This window comes from Pseudopodoces humilis, chromosome 4 (assembly GCF_049639895.1).
Source record: "Pseudopodoces humilis isolate 2021_Gansu_Grassland_sample_001 chromosome 4, ASM4963989v1, whole genome shotgun sequence".
Lineage (NCBI taxonomy): Eukaryota > Metazoa > Chordata > Aves > Passeriformes > Paridae > Pseudopodoces > Pseudopodoces humilis.
The window spans coordinates 63,601,222-63,617,941 of NC_142203.1; the positions used below are offsets into that span (position 1 = coordinate 63,601,222).

A 16,720-nucleotide genomic window follows, 5' to 3' on the forward strand; every position below is an offset into this window, starting at 1 on the left:
CAATGCAGTGTAAAGAGTTACAGGCTAGGCAGCAGTTTTGCAAAGAGAAGAGGGGAAAAAGCCAAACCAATTGAAATTGAAAGGGGAAAAAAGTTGATGAGAAAATGCCATTGTCTCACAGGCACCTGGAATTCTGTAGCACATTAATGGGAGCAGCACATGTTACAGGATTTCTCCTTTCCAATACTGCTGCCAGATGAAAGACTGTGCCAAAGAGGGCAATGAAGACAAAATGTTCAGAAAACCTCAGCTGTGGAGAAAGCTTTGGAGAGTGACAGTTTGTTTACAGAGGAGATGCAAGACTTGTGAGGGAGCAAGGAAAAGGGAGGCGAGCCCAAAGCATTGCAGCCTGGAAACCTTGCTGTTGGTGGTGAAGTAGCTCTTTTCCAGCTAGGTAATAAAAGCAAAATGACTGTGTAGCAGACCCTGTGGAGCTCACTCAAAAGTGCTGAGGGGCTCTGCTGACCCACCCACATGAGAGAAGACAGCCTCCTATGGACACTTTCTGAAGGACAGAGGTCACCTTTAGCACCTGAGCTCTCACCTCGGCACCAGCACCAGCAAGATGTCTACTACAATCCTTGCCCTAGAGTAGTATCTTGCTTGATCAATACCTTGCATCAGTAAGTAATAATTTAAAAAAATTCTGCCTTTTTTGAGGCATTTCAGTATGTTCACGAACATTGTAAGAACACTTGCTTCTCTATTAAAAAAAACCTGACAGCAGTTAGTCAGGCAGCAAAAAACAGTTCAGTAACAGACCCTTCTGGTGACATGAAAGAAATTCAGTTGGCTTCGTTCATGTTGATGTATAATTCTATAGAAAGACTGAAAATTTTACTTATAGTGAATTTGTATCATTTTATATAGTTCAAAATATTTTTTATATTTGTATGAATGCACTTGAAATTATTTGAACTTTTTTGGATTTATTTTATATTACCTTTGTTTAGCTGGTTTTTAACTCACAAAAATAATTCTTCAGACTGAAAAAGCTTTTATTTTAAATGCATTTATCCAGTCCAGCATTTATGAGTTATACAGCCATAGCTACTTCTGAGAGATGAAACTATTACTCTAATTCAAGCCAAAAGTTGGAACTGGCTTGGTCTCTTGAAAAATTTTGTTTTTCCAGAAAATTACTATTTATTTCATCCAGTCAGAGGCAAGCTTATAGTGAAAAGTTTATACATGTCATTGCACAGAAAGGACTAATTATCTCCTCTGTAAGTTAAAAATTCCAGGATTCCTGTGCTGTCATATTTCATCAGGCTATATTGAAAATTCCTTTAAAATCTCAGATTTCAGAAAATATTTTCCTACAGCTATTTTAGCAAGGTACAAAGAAGCAACTAATATCAGGAATCGATAGATTAGGAATACATTCTACAAAAGCACAAGTATTCACCATGCAGCACAGCCATAGGCAACTGTATTTGTTTTGCTCAGCACCATAAATTATCCTGCTATTCCTGAATGCTGCCAGTTCTCCAGGGCAGATATCTCTGTATTTGTTTAGCATAGCTGACTGAATTGCAAACTATGGCTGTGGCACTGCATAAGTAATAAATGACTGTCACCTGAGGCAAGAGTCTTTGCTCCTGTTTATCACAGCAGACAGCACATTACCATCAAAATTCAGCAGGTAACACTAAAAAGCAGGCACTAAACTGAGGTGGTCTTCTCATAGTCTGTTGAGTCTTTATGGAAGGCAAATAACAATTCAGGTATCTTGTGGAGACAATACTACATCAAGTGAGTACTCTGCTGCAACTTCAAAGAAGTTTTGAGACCACCCACACAGAAAAGCTACCATTAGGTCACATTTCCCATGTGCTGGCTGGTACATAGGGCTGGCAAAAAGCAGCTTTGTGCCTGGCCAAAACCAACCTTGCTGTGGGCTGCTGCCAAAAGGACTAGACTAGCCCTTCTTGGTGACAAGGCAGGCTCCTGACATAGGCTCCCAGTCTCTCCTGGCACCAGGCAGCTGTAGGACAAGCTGCATAAGCTCAGTGAAAACCGAGCTCCCAGCCAGGGGTGCAGATCATGCAGCCTACACTACAGCCCCCATGGCAGAGAGATGAGAGCCACCCCAAATAATCAGTCTGGGCTTTAATTTGTGGCCATAGCCTTTGAATGTAATTTCAAATCTGAATCTATTCTATGCAACCTGTGTATTTACACACACCCCACAAAACTGCATGACTGTTAATTTCAGTGACTGAAGATTTACATTCTGTCTGAGGGACAACAGCTATTTTAGGAGATAGGCTTCTGATACTTCAGCACATTTCTAGGGGAGTCAAGCTGTCAAGTGACTGTCAAGAAAGAACAAAATCTAAAGCAGCAAAAGAAATGCTGGCTGGGAAACTCTTTTATTAATTGGTGCCATTTTCTATTTACCACTAGCCTCAGGTGAGTTTTTGTGGCTCCCTTGGTAGCCTCTCAGAAGGGTGAGAACTGCAATCTGCTTCTCTGGACACATTTACGAATTTGTACATATAAAATCTCATATGCAAACACAATGCCACAGTTTCAGATTAAATGCAGGGAAAAACCACATACTTAACATGCTTTGAAAATAATGATATGCTTGATGATTTATTTCTAGTAATGAAATGCAATAGTCTTACTCCTTCAAGACAAAATGCTTACTTAAGAGATGAAGTAAGATACTCTTTCAGAAAGGAAGTAGTTATTATGTCCGCACATTTCTTTCTCCCAATGGTTTTCTACCTCATAGAATGACAGAATGGTTTAGGCTGCAAGGAACCTTAAAGGTCATCTAGTTCCAACCCCACTGCCATGGGGAGGGACACTTTTCACTAGACCAGGTTTCTCAAAGACCTATCCAACCCTGTCTTGAATATCTTCAGAGATGGGACATCTACCACCTCTTTGGGCAACCTATTTCGGTGCCTCACCACCTTCACAGTAAAGAATTTCTTCCAAATATCTAATTTAAGTACATTCTCTTTCATTTCAAAAACATTCTCCTATCTCTGCCTGCCCTTGTAAAAAGTCCCTCTCTGGCTTCTGGCTTTCTTGTAGAAGACTTTTTTTTTTTTTTTTTTTGCTAACCTAGCTTAAAAAAAATAATCAAATGCATTTTCCTGTCTACAAAACACCCAGGAACATGCCAGAAAGTAATTAGGAATGACAAGCATATAATTACATACAAGCTGCAAGTATTCAGTTTTTAGTCTGGAAAATAAAACACTTAACGGATATGGAATGCTTTTGCTCCAGCTCTTTTATGCATAGCTGGCATGACTGATCTGAAAAATAAGAGAACATGTGCCAGTCTACTTTTCAGGCAGAGTTCAAACAACAGAGAAATTTAGACAGAGGAAAGAAAAAATCAGACTAACCATACCAGGTGACTCAATTAACTTTGCAGAGCAAAAACGAGTGTATCTGAGGACCTGCAGTAAGTCTCCACAAAAAGACTGGTTTTTACTTGAAGCTTGCCAGATTCCTATTTTTGCTAAAGAGCAAGTTTTTAGCCATTCTGAGACTGCTGAAGAAGTTTCCTGCAGATCAGTAATCATTTAGAAGAAACAAAGAGTTGCAAAATAAGATTAACTTAAAGGATACCTATTAGCGGTGTTTAAGTTTTTCTGAATATATGAAGATAACTTCTAAAAAAGTTTGACAGCCCAATATGAATTTTTTGAAACTATGCTGAATTTTGAGCAAATGCTTAGAGATCTAGTACAGTACGAAGCAGATTTGCTAGTGAGCAACAGGACGGAGCTGTCTAGAAACTTTCCCTTAAATCTCAACAGAAGCAGAACTCCTCGGGCTCAGATTGCTGATGAACAATGGACGAGAGTTTTATGATGGAAAAAAAGTTGGTTTTTTTTTTATTGTGCAACTTGGCAGCAACAGGTTATCAAAGATGTATCTGTCCCAAATAACGCTGGCACTGTATTTCTTAGCAACTACTTAGCAAAATAGCTGTGCAGCATATTATTATCCTGTGCCTCACAGGACAGGCTTGCTGCCAACTGGGTCATACAATAATCAACAAACCAGACTCCAGAAAGGATGCTAGATTCCTCCCAGCAGCACCTACCATTGAAGCAATCAAATACACTTAGTGAGTATAGTGCTGGATTGTCACTTTATTAACAAATTGCACAAAGGGGTCTGATCACCAGATAACTTCATACTCAGCTGTGAATCTTTAATTCATGAAAACCTTTGAATTCATGCTACTGCCAGAAAGAATGGCTGAAAGAAGAGGAATAACCTGTTTGTAGGCTCCCTGGACTCTTGGGTTGGATACACTATCCATGAAACACAAGCAACACCTGGCTTATTACTAATTCCAAGACTGCATAAAAACTAAGAGCACAATACATTCAAAACAACAACAAAACACACAAGTATTCCCCTCTTCCAAGAGGAAGAAAAAAAAAGTATGAGGTTCTGCTATGGTTTGGAAAGCAGTGATACGAGCAGAGGCTTCGAAGGCTCACATCTGGCTGAGGTCTTTCTGAATTCACTGCAGAGCCTCCCATGCAGTCACGGACAGGGTTATGGCTCCATTCCTAGCCACAAGCGCCGTATCGCTTCCAGGAGCTACTGCTTGGGAAATACAGACCAAATCTTTCACTCTGATCCCACAGTCTGTGCTACAATCCCTTTTTCACAGCTACACTGACATCTCAAATAGAAGATGCTGTATGCATTCCAACAGCTAACAGAATAAAGGTGAGAAACATTTATCTCATAAATATAAATTCTACCCGCTTGTCTGTCATTCAAACTGTAGAACAGTCCACAGAGTATTAATAATCCCCTAAAACAACTGGACTGATAATTGGCTTTGAGCAATTTCAGAAAACTAATTCCCACCACAGTGGTTGCTGTTCTCTTTCATTCAGTGTGAGCATCTGGCAGCAAGTGATTCCACTGACTAATCTTGGCAAAACTTGGACACGCTGCTCTGAATTTCCTTCACAACTTCTTAATGCCCAGCTGTATTAAAAGCTGAAGAAAAGCTACTCTTGTGAATCTTCCTGACCCCATGATAAATATTTCTAGTGGTCTGTGTGGCTCTTTTCTACCATTTCAACATTTGCTTAAATTTAAAACAATTAAGTGATCAGGCTCTACACAGTGATTTGCTGGTAATCCAAGGAAGAGCAGCTAGTAGTTAACACCCATAAATACATCTTTTGAGCCAAACAATATCAAGAAGTACTAACACTACATAAACTACACCTAAAATCTGTAATATTATCTTCAGGTAATTCCCTAGGTAGGGCCTTACGTCATTTCTCAGAAAGGAGTTACAATAACAGTTTTGAAAGCCCACCCCACACACCATAAGCCTGCAAAGCAAACATCAAAGGAATATGAGCATTTGTTTTGACTTTTTCAAATGACAAAACAATATAATGAATGGCATTGTTTCTTTCCTGTAGTAACTGAAGTGCTCTGCCAAGACAAAGACATAGAAATGAATGGTAAGAGCAGGAGGGATCAAAAGTCAATGCAAAAAGCCAGAGCTGCCGACAAGCAACTATTTATAATGCAGAATACACAAAAGGTCAGTGCTGTTGGAGCAGAAGTATGTACACTCCATCCTTGATCTACATTGATAGAATTACTTGATATTTCAGTGCCTTCATGCATCCCAGAAAACTTACACAAGGTAAAGTATCGATACTAGCCTGTTAAATGTCCTTTTGGTACCACTTCTTGCTATCTTTCTGATACCCAAATTCCTTCAGTACTGTTTCTATGACTATAGCACCCATAAATGACTACCAGTCACTTGGGTATGAACTGCACCAATGCAACAAAACAGATTGACATTCATCTTTCCCCAGAAAATGCCTCATTTCTGTCCAGTAATTGCCTCAATGAATATAGTTGTTTGTTCAGCCTTCCTGCTTTTGTCTATTATTAAGTTTCCACCTCCATTGGTGCCACATTTCTGGCTTCTGCAGCTCTGCCCCCCTCTTAGGAATGGATACACAATGAGCTAGATCATCGTCTGCTTCTCTGGTATTGGAGGCCACCAATTGCTGAGTTCATATACATTAGTCCAGACTCAGAGAGACTTCCAGTTTCTGCTCAGTAGAAGCAAAGGGAGAGGGGCTGGTGAGGAACAGGGGATGGCAGCTGTGTTTACAGGCTGCTGGATGCTCAGCCGAAGCTGCAGCTGCCATCTCTGGCTGAGCATATGCAGCACTTTTCCCCAAGCTGGTTTCAGCCTGTGTTGTCTGAAAGGCTCCACAAGACACAGCTTGTGAACAAGTACACTGCTTCTGATCAGGTATTTTAGTAACATTTTGTAAGAGTACCCATCTGTACTATTAGGACAGTGAGTGATCAGAGCATCTGGAAAACACCAATCTACTGGGGTATGAAGCAACAATAAAACGTCTCAAGAAGACCTGCAGGCCACGAGGCCACAGCTGAGGCTGCTGCTCTGTAGTACTGCTCAACCTTAATAGGAATGAATGTACTTCTCTAATTTTCAAGGTATTTGGTCAGAGCAGGTGTCCAAGATGTAGAAAATAGAAAGGATAATTCTTCTTTCGCCCAGAAAGCCACAGTTCTGCTTCTTATAAATGGGACTATATATATGAATAGTTCACAAAGTCACAGCCTCTTGTAAGAAAAGGTTCCTGTTGCTGAAGGACACGAAGTATTGCGAGTGTTCTCTAGATAATCATCCACACTGCAGCTACTTTTTGTGAGGCAAAAGCCTCTATTTTGGGGTTTTCTTAACCCCTTTTATAAGGTGTTTCAATCTAGGTTACATGATTGGACAATAAACTAACACCCCTTTGGTCCCATTGGTGGGACCAGAGAAAACACACCAAGAACATCTGTTCAGTATTGTTTTGAGAAATACATTTAAAATAAAACAATCTTTGAGAGAAAACTGTTCCCAGGAACTTTCCCCCTGGGAAACAAACTCCTCACAGGCTGAAACTCACTCAGGCTCCTAAAATCATGCTCACAGGTTCCCTGGCAGGAACTTTTAGAAGTTTACAAACTCCAGACAAAAAAAAACCTAGTAAGAGATAGCTCTTTTATTTCAGCCCTAACAACAAATGGTGCCAGTCCTTTTTTATTGACAGCTTATATTTTGTTTTCACAGTCCAGCATTAGTAAATAAAACACAAGCTGCAATACAAACAAACAGAATGTGTACCAACTGCTCACATATAAAATGAGCAGGTGAATGACATCAGCTGTTTGATACAAAAATACCATCTTTCTGTTCCCTCTATTTTTACATGCTGTTGCACTGACAGGCTGCTAAAAAATACTGCAACCAGTATGCAGTAAGCATAGCAAGCCACTGACAAAATCAGTCCTACACTACCAAAAATATTTCTACTCCTAGCATAGCTCTATCCATGAGACACTATAATCTTTACAATAAAATTTTTTAAAAAATTTAAATCAGTATGAAAATATACTTCTGGGTGCAATTCAAATTACATTAGCATTTTTTAATCATCTTGAGAAAGCTAGGTTTTTTACTGTGCTTTAGTTCAGCCACCTCAAACATCCTTAAACAAATCATTACTCTTGGTCTTAAACATGTTCTTTTGATTACTGGCCACCTAATGTCCAGCTATGTATTCACATAAATTTCCCCTTAAGACAATGGAACCAAATGCTTCAGAGCCTATAACTTCAGTCTATCCAACAACCATTAGCTCCCCAGGCTTTCACGTCCTGATCTTCCTATTTGCCCATATTCCATTTTGTTTCATCTGTATGCAGTCCCTGGCTCTTGATCCTTCAACCTCTTCTTTTCTGCATGATTTAATAAACTGAAACACTGAACACATTCTGACCCTGTGAAAAACTTCTTCCCTCTTCTAACTGAAGATCTCCTGTGATTAACTTGGCTCCCCATTTCCTTGGGTTTGAAAAAATTGGCCGAAATTATTTTAAAATGTATTTTAAAAAATCTGCAACTTGCACCTCAGCAAAGAAAACAGGAGCACAACTATAGAAGGTTCTGCATGAAGACTCTCATTATATCATTCAGTCTGATCATGAACATCTAGTCATGGGAAGTCTCTCTTTCTAAATCCTATGTTCCTTCCTTTCAGTGGATGAATTTTTTTATTCACGCTGGCTCCACAAAGCTCCCTTGGGCTGTAACGGAGAGAGCTCTTCACCTTCACCTGCAGTAGTAGAACAGGAGAGGAAAAGGGACCTGAAACAATTTTCATAATATAGATGATTACCTTAATAAAAGGTTAAATTTTTATATTTGAAAAAAAGCAATAGAGGAGACCACAACAAACACATGGGTACAACACTAAACAACATTACTTTTTCCATCACAGCATTAAGTGCACTCATCTATGCCACAAGCTGGATAAAAGATACAAGAACCAAATGTATTGCTTAATTCCCTTGTATGCTGGATATAGGTTTTTTGTATAAGCCTGAAAAATCATGCAATCATAGGAATATTAAGGGTTGGAATGCACTGTAATGATCATCCAGCCCCAATCTCCCCTGTCATGCACAGGTACACCTCCCACTAGACCAGGCTGCTCAAGGTTTATCCAACCTCGCCCTAAACACCGCCAGGGCAGGGGCATCTACAGCTACCCTGGGCAAACTGCTACAGCACACTCAAAGCAAAGAATTTATTCCTTATATCTAACCTAAATTTCCCCACTTTCAGTTTGTACCCATTACTCCTTGCTTTGTCTCTACAGTCCCTGACAAAGAGTCCCTCTCCAGCTTCCCTGTAGTTCCCCTTCAGATATTGGCAGGTTGCCATGAGGTCTCCACACAACCTTCTCTTCTCCAGGCTGAACAGCCCCAACCTTCTCAGCCCATCTTCACAGGGGAGGTGCTCCATTCCTCTTACCAGCTTTGTGGCCTCCTCTGGACTTGCTCCAGCAGTTCCATGTCCCTCGTAAGTTAAGGACGTCAGGGCTGGACACATTGCTCCTGGTGGGTTTCACAGGAGCAGAATAGAAGGTGGAATCCCCTCCCTTGACCTGTTGGCCCCTCTCCTTTGGATGGAGCCCAGGACATCCTTGGCTTTCTGGGCTGTGATCACTCACTGTGGGCTCATGGTGAGTTTTTCATCAGCCACCACCCCCAGGTCCTTCCCCACAGGGCTGCTCTCAATCACTTTTCTGCCCAGCCTGTGGGTGTGGCTGGGATTGCTGCAATGCAGGTGTAGGACCTTGCACTCAGCCCTGCTGAACTCCCTGAGTTTTGCATGGTCCCACCTCTCAAGCCAGTCCAGGTCCCTGGGGATGCCATCCCTTCCCTCCTGTGTCGACTGCCCCACCCAGCTCAGTGTCATCAGCAAACCTGCTGAGGGTGCCCTTGATCCCACTGTCCACATCACTGACAAAGGTGTGGAACAGTATCAGTGCCAGGACCAACCCCCGAGGGACACCACTCATCACTGGTCTCCATGTGGACAATGAGCTGCTGACCACAACTCTGAGTGCAGACATCCAGACAGATCTTTATCCACTCAGTGGCTGATCCATCAGTCCGTATCTCTCTCATTTACAGACAAGGATGGCCTGCAGGACAGTGTCAAACTGTGTAAGCCCATGTAGACAGTATCAGTTGCTCTGCCCCTGTCCACCAAACTGTAGCTCCATCACAGAAGATCACCAAACTTGTGAGGCAAGACTTCCCCTTTGTATAAAGCCATGCTAACTTTACAATGATGTATAAACCAAATATTCTTGTTCCTCTTGCTTCAATGCAAGTTAGGCAGGCCCCTCACACCACTTAAGGTGGTGAATGCCATGCTTCCCTAATGTCTCTGTGGTCAGCTAGAGCCCTGAAAACCATCAAGTAGAATCCTCCGTAGTTAACTCACTTGTGTGTGCCTTTTGGTGGATGAAACAACATGCCACTGAAAAAATATGGACCTAGTACAATCGAGGAAATGAATTTTCTCAAAGCTAGACAGTATTTCAAGGAAATTAGCTATTCAAACAAAATACTTACCTAAGAACCAGCCATAATGAGGCACAGGCTTCTTTACAATGGTGACTTTTTTTCTGAAATGTTTTCTCAACTGATATGGCCATCCTAATTAAAGCACCTCAGAGCTGAAAGATACCAGAGCTCATCACACAGTTCCACAAAAATAGCCTTTCTCACAGGGAAGTGGAGGGCCGTTTCCCCCCCTCTCAGGCTGCAGTCTCTCCGTGCTGTACACGCTGTCCTGCAGAGGCAGAACTGGCTGGTGTACAGCCGGCTAGCAGTGACTGTATCACGTAACAAGCACCTCTCCCGTGCAGTGTTTGTTAGCAACACCCAGCACGAGCAGACCCAGAGGCTCGCTGCCACTCTCCAAAGGTCAGAAATCACAGCTGAAAAGTGTAAAGCACTGTCTCACACACTTCTTCTGATCCTACCACAAAAACTCTGCAGCTGTAAGATAAATTCATTCACACATGCTGGACAAGCAGGCTGGCACTATTTGGAACAAGCACCAGCCCGTAACATTTCAGCTGCATGTGCTGTAGTTATATGTGTGCATCAGCAAAAACCTGCAAACAGATTCTAAAACAAGAGCAGGATTTCCCGCTGCACCCTGCAAATCATTCCTTCAGGTGGCTCAACTCACCTGTCTTATGCCCTAAACCAGCCAGGACTCAACCTACAAGACCAAAGCCCCAGTGTAAGCGCAGCTCACCGCACTTGATCTATGTGTCCTGTGAAAGATGGCCTAGCAGAGTCCTGACCATGTTGTATTCTACTCTGTTTACTTGACATCTTAATCCTTAGAGCTACTCTGTCTGACTGCAACCTATCACATCACTTACGAAAGTTATGGTTTACTAGAGGTTTCCTTTTAAATAAAAGTTCCACAGTGCTCCCCTGATATACTGTAACAGGCTCAGCCATAAAATGCAATCAAAACCCAAAGATACAGCAGCTTTTAATTGCGCTTCTCTCGGGCTTCCTATCAGATCTTCCTTATTCTTGGCAGAACAGGTAAAGTTTGGTCCCAAAGTAACCATAACCAGTCTCCTTCAACCCATGCAAAGCAAGGGACAAGAACCACCATCTACAAGGAATCCTACTTTGTTTTCACTCACTTTTTATAGCATCACATAAAGCCATTAGCAATGCCACAAACCATTGAAACACCAAACAGTTCAAGCTCTTCTGGATGAAAACAGTAAACAAGGCATTGCTCAGAACAATTATAAAGTAGGCTCATAACACGGCTCTTGAGTAAACACAGTATAATAAGCATTCCATAACGAATTCAAACAATATTTTCAGTCATGCAATGAAGGAGAGCCCAACTTATTCTCAAGGTAGCACTAACTTGAATGAGAAAGGCAGGCAAAAAAAAAAAGAAACACGAAATATAGCGGACTGCTTGCTGCAGCTGGGAAACAGGCATGTAAGGCAGAAACCGACTGCATGCTCATTTAACTGAGATATCTGAAATAAAATGTCATGGTTCTTTCAGTCTATTTCTTCTGTCCTACAGGCTATGGTCAGACTATCCCCAAACATCAACAGGCACAAAGGAAGTTGTTTGGCTATACCAGTAAGATTGTAGATACAGACTGTGTGTAGATTAAAACCCCAAACTTTTGCATAGTGGTCAGGCACAAAACTAACACAGACACAGTTTCTACCAACCACTAATGCATCCTAGAGATTTACTACAATATGGAGTTTTATTGATACTGTTTTCTCTTGAGGCAGTAAAAACTCAAATTCTATTTAAATGCTATTGATCGTTGTAAAATTATAATTGTTATTAATAACCCCTTTCCAACTACCCCTTAGAGCTGTTGTCTGTTAACTACTGACTTTTTTTTTGTATAAAATTACTCTTGTGCATCCAAAAGAATATTTCATATTTGGACTGATCACTTATAAATGAAGTTTGAAGACCATAATGGATTTGTGACAGTATTTAAACAGCTTTCAAAGTTCTAAGTACTAATTATCTCCATCTCTGCTAATGTCCTGTTTAAATACAACTGATTATTTGTATTTATGTTTTCATAAATCACCTTTGTTCTAGGATTACAAGCAATAAGCTTATTAAGTGATCAGAGGCAGCAATTTGCTGCCTTAATGAGCAAAAAGCCAGCAAAAACCATCTTTGCTTTGCACATTCTGAGTTGTTTCACACATTATGAACCCATCCTTAGCAGTCACTCTGTGCCTGATGTGGAGGACAAGCAGGTCTAGCTTGTGATACACTGTGATACACTAATGCTCTCTCTGAGTCTTGCTAAATGGCTAAAGAAAAGGAGAAACTGGGAAGCATAAATCATTCCACGCCAACAAAATGGGTGCTGTGTTTATTCACTTAATGCAGAGAGGTTAAAATTTTGTGCTACATTTACCAGAGTTTCGTATCCTCTCACCAGCAGTCACTGTGCAGATTTTTGTCTCCACCACATCTCCAGTGCTCTCCACGCAGCCCTGTCTCACCTTTCCCCATAGCACCATGATCTCACACAGTGGATCCCTTCCACAAAACCTTACCAATAGCACTGGCACAGCAGGACAAAAGACAGTGTTGCAGACTGTGTCACTACGAACAGGAGTACTTTTGTAAATTTAATTTATAAAGCTGAACATGATTTAGTAGGCATGGGTGTTGGCTTTGCAGGCTGGATCTCTTGGCAAGTCAGAAGACAAACATAAATGGTTTAAATTAGCAAGGTAAGTATGAATAGCATAGCAGATGGAGTTCTAAAACTCAGAAATGCTTGATTACTCATGTAGTCATTCAGCTATTCAGTACATGCTAACAAACTCAGGCAATGTTACATCTGAAAAGTTACTCCAACCCAAGCATCTGTGCACATGCATCCACCACCAATTGCATTTTTCAGCAGCTATTCCTTCAGGAAGAGTAATATTAATTATCTTTTACATCCTCACAACACAGTACATATGAAATGCTTGGCAAATAGCAAGGTATTGTTCAAGTGAGACATTAAGTTCCACACTTGTGCAAGCCCCTCTGCTACTGTGAAGCATTTCTGAGGATTATATTACCTTATTAATAATGAAGAACTAATCTCAGTGATCAAGGCATTTTCAATAGAATACATGCTTTCTGAAGGTCAATAAAATATGTGCTTAAATGTATTTTCAATTCACAATCTGCAGTACACATGATATGGACAACATTCATCCTTGTCAGAAAACAGAAGCCTTTACAATTTTTACAACAAAATTGTTTCGCATATACTGAACACCAGCTCTTTGGTAAGAGGATGCTTGTTCCATCTCTCATAAACTACAATGATGTATAAACAAACACCCACCTCATACAAAGATTTAAACTAGGATTCATATATGGTAAAGGAAGATTTCCCTTGTGATAAACAATTTGAGCACAAAGTGTTCCTTCAAGTCCTGACATAAATCTGTTCCTGCCAAGCCAGTATCTCATTTCATCAGCCTTTCACCTTCACCACACCAAACTAGCAGCCCTACTACCTCTCTCCCTGTTTTCCTCCTACTGCCCTCTCCCCAGAATTACTACCTCAACTCCACTGAGCCAAAGAATTGTCTTTCCATCAGACAAATATCTGGTAACAAGGAAAACCCTTTATTTAAAATAAACCTGACCTTCTACCCAACCTATCATTGGAGGACTCCCATGTGGAGTGAGTAGACTCGTTATTACACTGCTGGTAACCTTGCCCTTTCTTACCCCACCAGCTTTGTTATTTCTATAATTTTTATTCATTTGTAATGCTTTTGAAACATTTTGACACATACCTTAAGACTGCAAGATCTTCAACTGGGTTGAGTTCAACTGGATTGAACTGGGTTGAACTGGGTTGACAGCAAGTTCTGTAGCATCTAATAAAGCACTTATTTTTCAGAAAGAGAAAAAAAAAATCAGAGCATTCTGCCTACACTGCTTTCTCAATAACAAATATTCGCAGCTTCTATTTTATTCATGAAAATCTAGTATTTCAAGTAAGATACATGGTGTTATATTTATTCAGTTCAACACTCCTTTCGATAGCGCAAGATAAAACACAATTTCTGCAGCCAAAGTTTAATTTAACAGGAGCAAGGCCTAGCACCAGTTAATATAAGCAATTAGACATGTACATACAGTCAGGCAAAAGAAACCCTGCAAGTGGAAGTTATACCCTAAAAGGGCCACTATATACTCATACTTCCTCAGCCTCCAGTTCATCAAAAGGAGTAGTACCAATCTGTAAACGGGAGATTTGCCTTCAGAGGTTCTGATCATTCCTTACTGGAAGAGGATACAAGAGATCATATACAGTACTACATGCTACTTCCGCTTGTAAAGATGCTTAAAACAGAGCTCTACAGATTTCTTAGAACTGATCTCTACAGATTTCCCCAACACAGCCAGTGTGGCACACACACCCACGTACTCTCTGGGAACAGTGCTGTGGGCTGCCTCTACAGAGCCCTTGATTTTTTACACTTGATTGGTGCTACACTGTGCTGTGCAAATACATCTAGACCAGGAGAGGAAACAGCCCTTGGTAATGAAAACTGTGATTACCATACTCAGAGAATTTCCGAGTATTTGGTGGGTGTCTATAACTTCTCTATGTATAAGTTTCAGCAGTTATAGTCATATATTTGATAAAAGTACCACTACCACTTACTGTTAAAAATTACTCCTCAGAAGGATTGCAAACTGTCTTTTTTGTCAATCCTTTATAACTATTTGAACATGCTAACATCATGAATTAACATGGCAAATAGCAATTCTAGTAACGTGAGACTGAGATGTGGTGGAGATGAAGGACACCACATTCCCATTCAAACAGCTCAAGCTGTCTGAATTATTACTGAATAACTTTCAGTAATACAAACATTTATCACTCAGAGCCACAAGACATCTCAATTGCAACGTACTTTAATCTCAATATTTAAAATAGCATATTTTAAATAAACACCAGCATTTAAATACATCATACCAAATCTCCTTAAAATGATTCTATACCCAACTCTATTTTCATTGCTGATGTGAGCAACCAAGTCTGTGCAATAGTTAGAGTCTTACAGATTTAAGCTAAAAATAACAATTTGTCAGTTTAGCCTGACAAATAAGTTCAATTTTTGTTTCGGTGAATACTTGCTTAAAGCATTAATAAAACAGGATCCAACTCAAGTGGTAGCCTAGAGTTTTTTAATAGCTTCATTCTTACTTCTGACTTAGTCATGACCAGAAAGATGACCAGGTGTGGGTCTTCTGTAGCTGCTACACAAAAAGGCAAGTTAAACTGTGACTAAACACCCTGAAGTTAATATTACACTATAAACAAAATATACTGAGAAGATTAGTAACTTATCCACTCACTTGATCACTAGCATTAGTCGTGTGAGAGTTTGCAACACGTTTTACTGAAGACATTACTAAGATAAAGCACTGTTACTCCTCTGCTGTATAACCCCTCTGTTTGCACACTTCTGCTCAGAACGTTTGCAGTATTTGTTTTTCAAAACATTCTCTGCTTTTTTATCCTATGCAATACTTAAAGCATGCCACACAATAAGAAACAAATTTATGGACAAACGGCATTTTAAAAAAAAAAAAGAAAAAAAAGAAAAAAAAAAAAAGAGGGCGGAATTGCAGAGATTGTATAAACTGGAATAAACCATAAAGAAGAAAAATTCTGATTAGGTCTATTACAGCAGGGAAGACTGCGACGCTGGCAGCTAAACGACCATTCTTGCTCTGCTTTTTAAATCCAAGTCCACACAGAAAAGAGGATTTCTCTGAAGAAAACTGTTTCTCCAGATCTCTGAGGTCAGGCTTGTCTTCTCCGGCACTCCCTCCATCACCCACAGCACAGGACGTGACAGGAATTCTCGCCCCCCGCCCGCCGTCCCAGCCCCGGCCAGAGCTGACGCCGCGGTGCCGGGCCGGCTCGGGCGCCGCGCTGCCCACAGCAGCGGGACACGGGCGGCCCCGCGCCCGGAGCGGCCCCGCCGCCGCCCGGGACCGAGGGGCAAGTTCGCAGACCGTCCGCAAACCCCGGGCGAGGGGAGGTGAAGCCGGACGGGAGCCGGACCCCGGCCCGTCGCCCCCGGGGGCGGGGAAGCCGCTGCGCGGCCGCGCCAGGCGGGCGGCGGGGGGCGGCGCGGGGCCGCCGCCGGGTCCTCACCGACTCGCTCTGAACCTCCCCCCAAGTTTCGGCGGCGCGGCGGGCGGCAGCGGGCGTGCCCCCCCCCGGCGGGCACCGGCACCATGGGAGCGCCTCAGCGAGCGGCCGCCGCGGCCGGCCCCAACTTCTAGGGCGGCAGCGACCGGCAAAAAACGCGAACGAGAGCGGGGGGGCGGAGGGCTGAGCCCGCACCCGCCCCGCGGGGCGGGGCGGGGCAGGCGGAGAGCGGAGCGGAGTGGAGGGAGGGAAGGAGGGGAGGTCAGCACGGGGCGGGGGGCGGCGGGCAGAGCTCCCCAGCACCCCTCCCCACACACCGTCCCCCGGCGGCAGCAGCGGCGGCGTTGGCGCTCGCTTCGTTTGCCGCAGCCCGCTCCGCGCTTGTCCTGCCCTGCCGGGGCGCGGGGCACTCAGCGGCCATCGCCGCGTACTTCTCCTCCTTCCCCCCGGCACCTGCCGGCCCTGCCGTCGCGGGGAGGGGATCAGAGCGGCTAGGGGGAGCCTGTCTGGTGGGGCGGCTCGGCTCGTCCCGGGGATCGCCGCCGCCCGGCCCCAGCCCCGGCCGGTGCCGGCCCTTGGTCTGC

At 42.5% G+C, this 16,720-nt stretch overlaps 1 protein-coding gene across 2 annotated transcripts in view; it reads right to left on the minus strand.

Moving 5' to 3' along the window:
- GHR (growth hormone receptor) overlaps positions 1-16,274 on the minus strand; it is a 119,282-nt gene extending 103,008 nt beyond the window's left edge. The window contains exon 1 of one of the 2 annotated variants that reach the window (XM_014261823.2): positions 16,140-16,274. The gene's annotated coding sequence lies outside the window, so the exon portion shown is untranslated. Of the gene's footprint in view, positions 1-13,755; positions 13,842-16,139 lie in introns of those variants that run through there. The other variant, XM_014261824.2, reaches the window with a different exon arrangement.
- Positions 16,275-16,720: the final 446 nt, after the last annotated feature.